The sequence below is a fragment of the Lathyrus oleraceus genome, chromosome 3 (assembly GCF_024323335.1).
Source record: "Lathyrus oleraceus cultivar Zhongwan6 chromosome 3, CAAS_Psat_ZW6_1.0, whole genome shotgun sequence".
Taxonomy (NCBI): domain Eukaryota; kingdom Viridiplantae; phylum Streptophyta; class Magnoliopsida; order Fabales; family Fabaceae; genus Lathyrus; species Lathyrus oleraceus.
Window position 1 is genome coordinate 449,168,162 of NC_066581.1, and position 9,894 is coordinate 449,178,055.

The 9,894-nt window shown below is 40.5% G+C and overlaps 1 non-coding gene across 1 annotated transcript; it reads right to left on the bottom strand.

Annotated features, from left to right (window-relative positions):
* Positions 1-2,452: 2,452 nt before the first annotated feature.
* Positions 2,453-2,559, bottom strand: LOC127133538 (small nucleolar RNA R71). The gene has a single exon (XR_007807500.1). It is a non-coding gene; the product is annotated as a small nucleolar RNA R71 (small nucleolar RNA).
* Positions 2,560-9,894: the final 7,335 nt, after the last annotated feature.

Genomic DNA, 9,894 nt, shown 5'->3' on the forward strand with positions numbered 1-9,894 from the left:
AAATAAGAAAATAGAAAAAATGCGCAGCCACTGGATCATTCAATTAATTGATGTGGCAATGATCACACGGTTCAGAGGCGCGGTCACACCATGTGCCTTGGTCAAACGCGCTACACTTGGATTTAAAATAAGTCAAAACAATGAAAGGCCAGGATTATAACGTTTCAGTGAGATCCAAGGGCTATGAAGCTCCTGATAACGCGAAAACACATCAGATATTTGCCTTGATTTACACTCAAAGATCATACCATTTTAATTAATATCCCAATTATTCCGCAAGTATTCGAGTTGTTTTGCAGGTATTTAAATCTCCAAGCATTAATGAGCAAAAGGAAGAAAAGGAAGAAAAAGAAGAAGAAACAGATGAGAAAGCACAGGAAAAAGCAGAAAACTAGAATGCAGAATTTGTTGATGTGACGACCGTCACAGCTTCATGACGACCCTCACGACCCATCCTGTGACGACCGTCACAGGCCCATGACGAGCGTCACGCGGCCACAATTTACGTTTTGAAACAGTCAAACACAGACACCCAAACGTGCCTAAAATCTCTCCAACAACATGACTCCCCCGGATTCCTTATTCAAACCAAGTCCTCCTTAAATTTCTCAACCGCCAAGACCTAAAAGGAGCACTATATAAAGGACCAAAGTTGGAAAAATTGGGGACGCCTACATTTACACTTACGCTCTGCAATTAATTTTTACAGCTTTCTAGCTTTTTAGTTATTTTCTTTTCAGCAACTTTGTTTCCGTTGCCTTAGTTCATTTGCCATTCTTTTTAGAATTCGTTTTTCCCTTTTCCTTTCCCTTTTCCAGTTAGCCATAGTAGTAGTTTCCTACACTGAGGAACTACTACACTTTATTTAATTTTAGTAAACAATTTGTATTGAAGAACCAGAAGCCTACCGACTTGTGGAGGACTGCTCAAGTACTCCGAGATTCGCTATACCCTGTTACTTCTATTGCCAGGTTTTTATTAAACTATTATTATTATTATTGCCCAATTATTATTATAAGTATGTTTGCCGCAATTTTGATCTGTTCATGCTCTGTGTTTTCCTTATTTAACATGTCCGGCTAAATTACCAGTATCGGTATGTAGCAATTTAATTTGATGGGATTTAATAATATTCGGTGAAAACTCTTTTTCTTAAACAATCTTTTAGGCCGAGGTTTTTAATTTAAATTTAATTAACTTTATCACAAAAGCGTGAGAAGCTATTTAATACGGTTTTTCCACGAGAGTGGGAAATTAACTAAGGTGAGAACCAACAATCACGAGAGCGTGAGGCTCGAGCTGGATAGTAAAAATTAGGCATTGAGTTTAAAAACAATGAGAGCACTTTAAAAACAATTAGAACTTATTTATTTTCAAAAAGTAATTTTAACTTCAAATGGGACAGCGAGAGCGTACATTCTGACTTAAAGCTATAGGCTGAATCAACAATCACGAGAGTGTGAGATAAAGCTTTTTAAATAATTATTTTCTACTGAGAGATATTTAGCATTTAAACTATTCACCGGTGACTTATCGAATCCTTGACAATTAATGCGTTGCATACTGATTCCTTCCATCAATTCTTTCTTAAAACTAAATTTCCCCTAGATTTACTATTTTGCCCCCAAACTTCTTCTAATCATTCCCTTAGTTAAACATAGTGACGTTAGTAACACTAGTTTGACCATAGGTCCCTGTGGGATCGATATCTTTTAAAACTAAACCGACTAGACTGTGCACTTGCAATAAAGTACCCGATAGACTATATTTTATATATAGTCACGACAAGCATCATGTTTTTGGTGCCGTTGCCGGGGACCTGTTTTAGTCGAATAGTGCGATTCTTTCGTTGCACGGTATAGACTAAGGTAAAAATAAAAACTAATTTACTCTCCCTTATTTCCCTGATTGTATGCCAAGTACTCGCTCACAAGGCGATAACTTAGCACCACCAGTCCAAGAATTAGAGCGTTTCTTATACGTAAGATGCCAAATACACGAATATCAACAAAAGTACGATATTCCCGATATCTTCTCTCCTCCTAAACCAGAAGAAAAACCAACCATGGCTGAAGAAGGACCACAGAATCATCCTCTTAAATTCTACGCTACCACGTCCCAACAAGAACCTCACAACAACATTGTTGCCCCCGCTATCAATCGAAACGATTTCGAGCTGAAACCCTCACTATTATCAGTCGTCCAACAATATCAATTTGCTGGAAATCCTACGGACGATCCTAATGAACACCTGACCAAGTTTGTGCAGTATGTAGACACTGTAAAGGCAAATGGTGTATCTCAAGATGTGATAAGATTGCGCCTCTTTCCTTTCAACCTAAGAGACAGAGCTTGGGATTGGTTGCAATCCTTGCCATCTAACTCCGTTACAACATGGGAAGAACTGAAGAACGTTTTCTTATCCCGATATTTTCCGCTAAGCAAAACTGCTATGTTGAGAGCTCAAATCAACGGATTTCGACAAAAAGATGTGGAATCTCTCTACGAAGCGTGGGAGAGATACAAGGACATGATGAGGATATGTCCACATCACGGTCTCGAAGACTGGGTGATCATTCACACATTTTACAATGGGCTTTTATATAACACAAGACTAACAGTAGACGTTGTCGCGGCCGGTGCACTTATGGATAAGCCATACAACGAAGCCTATCAACTCATTGAAAACATGGCCCAAAACCATTGCCAATAGGGAGGTGAAAGAACTCCAGTGGAAAAGTCCCAGATAAAGGGTGGAATGTATGAAATCAGTAGCCTTGACCATGTTCATGCAAAGGTAGATGCCCTTGTTAAAAAATTAGATAACTTGACTATACCACCCGCAGCCACCGTGGCTGCTGTAACTCCAAACTGTGAGTTATGTGGAAACCCTGGACACACTGCACAAGAATATCAAATATTAGCAGGAGTCTCAACCGATCAAGTGAATTACACACAAGGAAATCCCTATTCGAATACCTACAACCCAGGTTGGAAAAAGCATCCTAATTTCTTGTATAAGAATAACAATGCCCTGTATGCACCTGGCCAAGCACCAGCTGTTCCGCCTGGATATCAAAAGCCAGCTAATAATGCTCCTAACATGCCTAGGAAGTCAAATCTCGAATTGATGATGGAAAGCTTCATAGCTACCCAAGCTCAGACAAACAAAGACTTCTTGAACCAAAACATACATACTAGCGAGAAACTTAAACAACTAGCAAACAAAGTAGACGCCTTAGCCACCCACAATAAAATGCTTGAAACACAGATTTCACAAGTGGCTCAACACCAAGCATCTACAGTTGCTCCAGCTGGAACATTTCCTGGACAACCGCAACCTAACCCAAAAGGACATGCAAATGTCATTATACTGAGGAGTGGAAAAGAAGTAGACGGACTCGTAGATCCAAGACTCCAAAACCCTGCCATGTACCAAAAACCAGACAAAACCTCAACTGAGCAGGTGAATGAACCAAAGGAAACAGAAGATAATACCCAAGAGGCCGAAGAGAAAGAGAAACCTTATGTGCCTCCACCTCCTTATAAACCATCCATTCCGTATCCCCAAAGACTCAAAAGTTCTAAAACTGCGAGTCAATTTAGGAAATTTGTTGAACTTCTAAAGCAACTAAACATTACGATACCCTTTACATAAGCCATCACACAAATGCCCTCCTATGCCAAATTTCTTAAGGAAATCCTATCCAATAAGAAAAAGATTGAGGATAACGAAATAGTTAAACTTACTGCCGAGTGTAGCGCAATAATCCAGAATAACATGCCTCCAAAACTAAAAGACCCAGGTAGTTTTTCCATACCCTGTGTCATTGGAAAATTCGTCATAGACAAAGCTCTATGTGATCTAGGAGCCAACATAAGTCTAATGCCCTTAACCATTTGTAAAAGGCTCAGTATGGGAGAACTAAGACCGACCAAGATGTCTGTTCAATTAGTTGACCGCTCAATCAAATATCTTATCGGTATACTAGAGAATGTCCCCGTACGTGTAGGACAAATTTACATTCCTACAGATTTCATAATCATGGACATCAAAGAAGATGCAAGTACACCTATTATACTAGGAAGGCCATTCTTGGCTACCGCCTGAGCCATAATAGACGTAAAGAGAGGTAAGCTGACATTCGAAGTTTGAGAGGAAAAGGTTGAATTCATCTTGACCCAATTCTTACAAGCGCCAGCTATAAATGATACATGTTATCTACTTGATGTCATAGACGAGTGCGTGAGAGAGATGGAGATGCAAGAAACCACATACTCTGATATAATGAAAATCCAAATCCCTCCAATCTTTGAAGACGATAATTGGCATGAACCATACCAAAACGAAAGTCTAAGCGAATGCTTAGCACTTACACCCAACCACATGTCATGCCCAAAGAAACCTGACTTGGAATTAAAAGCACTACCAAAGAACCTAAGATACGAATTCCTAGACACTGAACTGAAAAGACCAGTAATAGTCAACGCTGACTTGGGACAGATGGAAACTGAGAAATTACTAGATGTCCTAAGAAAATATCCAACAACGTTAGGATATAACATCACCAATCTAAAAAGAATAAGTCCTTCTATCTGTATGCATCGCATTATGTTGGAGGAAGATTGTAAAACCTCTAGAGAACACCAGAGAAGGATCAACCCAATCCTAAGTATGATAGTCAAGGATGAAGTAAAGAAACTTCTAGATGATGGAATCATATACCCGATCTCCGATAGTCAATGGGTTAGCCCCGTTCATGTAGTACCCAAGAAAGGGGGTGTTACAGTCGTTAAGAACGAGAAGGGCGAGTCCATAGCACAAAGAGTTACGACCGAAAGTAGAATGTGCATCGAGTATAGAAAACTAAACAGAGCCACTCAGAAAGATCATTTTCCTCTACCCTTCATTGACCAAATGCTTGAATGATTGGCTAAGCATTCTCACTTCTGCTATCTAGACGGTTATTCAGGATTCTTTCAAATCCCAATCCATCCTGACGACCAAGAAAAGACTACATTCACATGCCCTTATGGTACATTCGCCTACCGAGGAATGCCATTTGGACTATGCAACGCTCCCGCAACATTTCAAAGATGCATGATGGCAATCTTTGCCAATTTTATAGACGACATCATGAAAGTCTTTATGGACGATTTTTCTGTTTGTGGGCAGAGTTTTGAAGGATGTCTATCAAACCTTGAAATGGTGCTCGAAAGATGCGTAAAGGAAAACCTCGTTTTGAACTGGGAGAAATGCCATTTCATGGTCCAACAAGGAATCATGTTAGGTCACGTAGTATCTGACAGAGGAATTGAAGTAGACAAAGCTAAAATCGAAATCATAGAGAATCTTCAACCTCCGAAAACTGTACGAGAAATACGAACCTTTCTAGGACACGCCGGTTTCTACCGACGTTTCATTAAAGATTTCTCGAAAGTTATCAAGCCACTTACAGGTTTATTAATGAAAGACGCTGATTTCATCTTTGATGAAAAATGCTTAACAACGTTCAACCAACTGAAAACATCTTTAATCACCGCACCCATGATGCAACCACCTGACTAGAGATTACCTTTTGAAATCATGTGCGATGCGAGTGATTACGTAGTAGGCGCAGTACTAGGACAAAGAAAGGATAAGAAGCTTCATGCTATTTACTATGCGAGCAGAACACTAGATCCAACCCAAATGAATTATGCCACCACTGAAAAAGAACTTCTAGCCGTCGTGTTCGCCTTGGACAAATTTCGTTCCTACCTAGTAGGGGCGAAAATTATCATCTATACCGACCACGCCGCTATTAGATATCTACTAAGTAAGAAGGATGCCAAAACAAGACTTTTAAGATGGATCCTGCTCTTACAAGAATTTGACTTAGAGATAAAAAATAAGAAAGGTACTGAAAACGTAGCAGCAGACCACTTATCACGAATCGAAGGGAATAAACCTGAACAAATTCTAATTAACGATGATTTCCCTTACGAACGACTCATAGCCCAAATGGAAAGCGATGTGTCTGAACTGACATTAAACGATACAGAAATAGAAGAATCCGTGGAAGAAATACATGCGAATGCAACTCTACCATGGTATGCTGATTTTGTCAACTACCTAGCCGTCGGAGTACTTCCACCGGACCTATCTTACCAATAAAAGAAGAAATTATTTCACGATCTAAAATAGTACTACTGGGATGAACCTCTGCTTTTCAAAAGAGGCACCGACGGTATTTTCCGTCGATGTGTTCCGGAGGATGAAATAGATGATATAATCTCGCATTGCCATTTCGCTCCCTATGGAGGGCATGCAAGTACCTCAAAGACCTGCACTAAGATCCTGCAATCAGGCCTCTTTTGGCTTACTCTATGGAAAGACGTCCATAACGCGGTTATAAAATGCGACAGGTGCCAACGCACTGGCAACATCTCAAGACGCGATGAAATGCCACAAACGGGAATCTCAGAAGTGGAAGTCTTCGATGTATGGGGGATTGACTTCATGGGACCATTCCCAGCTTTTTTTGGTAATAAATACATACTCGTTGCTGTCGACTATGTTTCAAAATGGATCGAGGTTGTAGCTTCTCCAACAAATGACACACGAGTAGTGATTAAGTTATGTAAGAACATTATCTTTCCCAGATTCGGTGTGCCAAAACTAGTAGTCAGTGACGGTGGCTCCCACTTCATATCGAATATCTTTGGAAAACTTCTTCTGAAGTATGGAGTCTGACACCGCGTAGCAACACCGTATCATCCACAAACTAGCGGGCAAGTCGAAATCTCGAATCGAGAAATCAAACAAATTCTTGAGAAGACCGTAGGAATATCCAGAAAAGACTGGTCATCCAAACTAAACGAAGCTTTGTGGGCCTACAGGACGGCTTACAAAATCCCGATAGGAACCAAACCCTTCAAACTAGTCTATGGTAAATCATGTCACCTCTCTGTGGAATTAGAACACAAAGCCTATTGGGCAATTAAAACCCTAAATATAAACTATACTTCCGCAGGCGAGAAACGGGTCCTAGACATTCATGAATTAGAAGAGTTAAGATTGGACACTTACGAGAATTCCAGGATCTACAAAGAGCGAACCAAAAGATGGCATGACAAACGCATTTCTAGGAAGGAGTTTAATGTTGGCGACGTAGTGCTACTATTCAATTCAAGACTTAAACTTTTTCCAGGAAAACTCAAATCTAGGTGGTCCGGCCCTTTCGAGATCACCAAAGTCCTCAAAAGCAGTGCGATAGAAATAAAAGGTAGGAATAGTGACCCTTTTATAGTAAAGGGGCAGCGATTAAAGCACTATCGTAATATTGAAAATAGAGACTATTCGAACAGTCTCAGACTCATAGAGCTGCCCGCTCAACCCCAAACCTAGTACACCGCGACGCTACTGTCGAACTTATGACATTAAACAAAGTGCTTAATGGGAGACAACCCACCCTTTTTCCTTTTTTGTTATCTTTGTTACAAACTATTTTCTTTCTTTGATTTTCTTCTTTATTTTGTTTGCTCCCCTCTTCTTGATTCTTTGCAGTCATTCTTGTTGCTTCTAGTTACTAACTAAGACATATTGGATACTGATAAACAGGAAAATTACTAACTAGTTGGTTAATTACTTTCATCATGCAACAAATAGAGACAGTTTCCAGAGGCAGAGTTCAAAGAAGGCGGTATGATTATCTAGCTCGGAAGGATATGGCATTGACCATATATTATGATGGACCTACCATGGATAAATTAGGCATCCGAGATAGCATCCTATTTTTGTTTAACCAGCTTGGGTGGGAGAACGCAGCCATTAAGAGATGGTTTGTCACGTATCATGAACTAACCTTAGAATTCCTTAGCTCCCTTGTATACAACCCCGAGCATGGTTACAGACTTAACAAAGGGTTGATATCCTTTAGGTTCTTTAGCATGGACTTCACCTATAGCCGTAGAGACCTTGCTGACCTCTTAGGATTCCCTAGTGGCCCTTTCGCCTTTACTACCCGCCAGGAGGAACTAATCGATAACATCGACCTAGATGACTTTTGGGGTAGCTTAACTGGAGAATCCAACCCTAACCCGAATAAGATGCACTCACAAATGATCCATAACCCTGCTATCCGATACTTTCATAAAATACTATCCCACACCCTATTTGGTAAGGAAGGAAACAACATTATAGTCTCCCGCAATGAACTTTTCATCTTGCTATGTGTCGATCAAGGTCGACATGTCAATATCGTGACATTCATGTGGAGAGATTTGTTCACCTTGCTAAGAACAACCGTACCCCAATAATAATAGGTGGCCTAGTAACCATGATAGCAGACGCCATCGGACTTAGACGCCCACTTTATGAGCATGTACCATTTGGAAATATCTGACCCATGGATATCAAATTTTGCTTTGATCGCAGAATCATAGGAAACCTTGGGACAGATACTTTTGTTTATTTAATCAATAACGAAGTGGTTCGACTATTTACCTTGCCTAACCATGAGAGAACGAGTGTTCACAACCGTAATAACTGGCTTTGTGACTTAGATGAACACCCTATTGATCCACCTTCACCTCCCGAGACACCGCCAAAATATGAGTATATCAATGACCCTATCCATGTAGAATAATCTGACCCTGAAACACCCCCCAACTACTATAACATTGATGAACCGGTTCCTCCATCATATGCTAATAATCTTGCCATGCTTCTTACCCGTCTGAATGATTTCCAAGTTGACATCACAACTGTGAAAGACGAGATAAAGGTCATACGCTCAGATGTCTTAGGCCTGATGGATATAGTCGTCGAGCAGTTTCATCACCTGAACGAAGTTGTAGCTGCATTGGGACAAAACTGTGGCTAATACTACTGACCACTGATTTCTCCTACTCGCACTAAGCAATGAGGACACTGCTTTGTTTTGTGTGGGGAGGGAGCACATTTATTTCATTACTTTTGTTTAATTACTTTATTACTTTTGTTTGCTATGTTACCGTTACTATTTTTTTCCTATGTTACATTTAATTTCAATTCATTAATTCAATTGCTATTCATTTATTTCTGCTTATTCATTTATTTATCTATTTTTGCATTTATGCTTTTAAATTCAATTACTTAGTTATCATATGCTACTGAAAATAAAACTGTTGCAACCTGTGATGAGAAAAATTGAAAATCAACGTGTGACGGTCGTCACATATAGGGTGACGCCTGTCTCACAGATGTAACGACCGTCACGGATCTACCACGATCGTCACACGGCATGCAAATGACCGTTACGAGCATTTGACCTTTGCAGACGACCATTACGCACCCGTTGCGCGTGACGACCGTCACACCCCTGTGACGACCGTCACGAACTCCAAAGAGCTCGCCTATAAATGCAGGTGTTTTTCCTCTCTTCTTCCTCATCAATCACCACTCTCATACCATTCTGCTCTCCATTATTGAATTCTTTACATTTTTTTCAAGCGTGTAACTCACAAATATTCCATCTCACCCACCAACACCAAAAGTTTCCTACACCTCATCAATGGCCCTTCAAGAAAGAGCCGCTCCCGACCTTTCAACCGTCGTATTCCGAAATGGAGAAGCCGGAGAACGCCAAAGAGACAACTACCTCAAGTTCTACCAACGCTTCGTTCAAGCTACGAGGTATGTTGATAATGAATGCCTGACGGAGCTAGGACTTTTGGAGGGCGTGGAGTGGATGCTAACAAACTCCAGCTTGGCGCAACTGTGTACCACACCACAACCAACCTACGAAGCGCTGACCCTGGAATTTCTGAGTTCCTACTCTTATATCACACCCCCTGGCGCTACCCAATTTCTCACCGGAGTCGCCACATTTAGAATGTTCGGCACCGAGTATTCCCTAAATCAAACCCAGA